The sequence below is a fragment of the Triturus cristatus genome, chromosome 6 (assembly GCF_964204655.1).
Source record: "Triturus cristatus chromosome 6, aTriCri1.1, whole genome shotgun sequence".
Taxonomy (NCBI): domain Eukaryota; kingdom Metazoa; phylum Chordata; class Amphibia; order Caudata; family Salamandridae; genus Triturus; species Triturus cristatus.
The window spans coordinates 959,838,037-959,840,707 of NC_140589.1; positions in this window are offsets into that span (position 1 = coordinate 959,838,037).

The window sequence follows — 2,671 nt, forward strand, 5'->3', positions numbered from 1 at the left end:
CTGCTCCATTTACCTCTCATGTTATTGCAGCCCCGCCTCTACACACCAAAATGATAGCTGCCCTCCCTTTAACCCTGATTGCTAGTGTGTGTATGTGAGAGAACGGTCCTGAGGCGGAAGCCGGGACTTGAAGCTCTGTGATACTGTTGTATTTGTATTTTGTTTTAACAACGCCCTCACAGAATCTGCTGCTCGATTTTAATAGCACTCGTTTTTATTGTTTTACATTGTACATCCTAAAAAGCCCTGATCGAATTTGCCGCTTGATTTTAAAAAGCGCTCCTTTCTACTATTTTAACTTTGCACATCTTGCACACTCTGGGCTCGAACCCGAGATTAGTCGCCCGCTGTCCCGCCCGCTTCAGTAAGGAGCTGGGCAAGCAGACCAGTGCTCCGCCCCTCCCGACCTGATCTACATAAAATGACATCCTTCCTTACGAAGCGCAGCGGGCGCGCCAAAGGCTCGCCAAAGGCGAGCCCGTCTGCACCCGTCCGCACCGGATCCGCGCCCAGAGCCAAGAACCCTGGTCCGGGGTCATTGCGAGACGCGAGTAGTCACTCCTATAGCCGCAATACACTACTGGCCCTACGGGGCAATGGCAAGAGCCCGGGCTGCGTTATCTTGGAAATGCGGGAAGATCTGCAGCCCCCCCCCCCCCCCCCCCAATCGCTGCACAAATTGCAAGCAGGCTCTCCCTAAGCTACGTTGGCAAACCAGTAAACTTCCCACGGCCTTATTCAAGGGAGAGGAAAGAACATACTGCAGTTAAATGCCTGTTACTAAACGCCAGATCGCTGGTGAAACACAGTATAGAACTAGCGGACCTAATACTGGAAACAAATGCTCTGATAGCATTCGTAACGGAATCCTGGACAGATGCAGCCTCAGGCCCAGATATTGTCAAAGCTACCCCCCCTGAGTACGAGTGTTTTGTCCAGAATAGAGAAAAAAAGAGAGGAGGAGGACTTGCCATAATCTACCACAATTCGGTCAGAGGATCCTTCCAGCCTGGCACCACTGACCTTTTCGAAGCACTCGTTTATAATTTCACCCTATCTAACCACCATACCCTCAAGGGCGGCCTTATGTACAGGCCCCCCGGGCCCAAAGCCCCGTTTCTCCCAGCACTCAGTAGCCTGTTAGAAGAAGCGGTCTGCGCCAAGACGTTTACACTGCTGGGAGATTTCAACTTTCACCTGGAGTGTGACTCAGACCCTGACACGCGGGATCTCACAGAACTGATGCATGGGGTTGAGCTAAAGCAAAGGGTCAGTGGCCCGACTCATAGAGCAGGACACACCCTAGATGGAATTTTCTCTAACCATCCCGATCTAGAAGTCACTTTAGTTCGACCGGTCTCCTGGTCTGACCACGCGGCAGTTCAATTTGAAATTAGCCTGGCCCCGCCTCCCAGACCAAGTAAGGTCAAGAACCCGCCCAGAATGATCAGGAAGTGGAAAAACATAGAAGGGGAGGCTCTTGAGGGCCTGCTCAGAACCTCTATGGGGCCCCTTCCAGTCAATGTGGAAGACGCAGCCACTACATACACGAACTGGCTGGGGGCAGCTTGCCTCAACTTAGCCCCTCCTAAAATGTATCATTCCACACGCTCTAGCCCCTTGGCTCCCTGGTTCTCGGAACAAATCAGGGATCATAAAGTGCTCTGCAAAAAGTTGGAAAGAGTCTGGCGGAAAAACTATAAAGAGGAGGATAGAAAGCTTCTCAACGCAGAGCTAAAAATGTACAAACACGCGATCCAAGAGGCCAAACACGCGTTTTATACTAAACGCATCAAGGATGCAAGTAATTCCTCCAAGGAACTATTTCGCACAGTATCTTCCCTGGCTGCCCTCAAACCAGCAGATACCACCAAGTCGCAAATTATGCGAACATCTGGCTAAATTCTTCCAGGAAAAGGTAGAAAAATTACTAGACATCCAAGCAAAGATCGCCGCTCCAGAAACTAACCCAGAGGCAGGCTGTAATAAACCGATGTTACTCAACTTCTCCCCCATTAGGGAGGAGGAGGTGGGGAACCGACTACAAAGGATAAAATCTGGCTCCCCTAATGACCCCTGTCCGGCCATAGTGGCCAAACTAGCCCCCTTGGCCATGGGCGCAGGTCTCACTCCATTGTTCAATGCTATGTTGGACAGCGGGGAGTTTCCCTCGCGTTGGAAACAAGCCTCCATTCTACCCCTGCTGAAGAAACCTAATCTAGATGTGACGGATCTGAATAACTTTCGGCCAATTGCCAGGCTGCCCCTTCCGACGAAAGTCATGGAGGGCATCTTAAACACACAGCTGAGCGCCTTCCTGGGGGCAGGCCAGAGCCTGGATCCATCTCAGCATGGAATCCGGGCAGGGCACAGCACCGAATCTGCACTGATTAAATCAGTAGAGGACGTGAGATCAGTGATGGATGCAGGGGGCAGAGCCACCCTCATCTTGCTGGATCTGTCCGCGGCCTTTGATACGGTCCACCATAAGATACTTGTGGACCGGCTAAGGGCCAGCGGGATTCAAGGAAAGGCGCTTAAAATCCTGCATGCCTTCCTTTCCAGCACGACTCAGAAGGTGGCGCTGGGGGACTTCGAATCAGACCCTTTTGTGCTCCCCTGCGGAGTCCCTCAGGGGTCCTCCCTGAGTCCTACTCTTTTTAATGTGTAC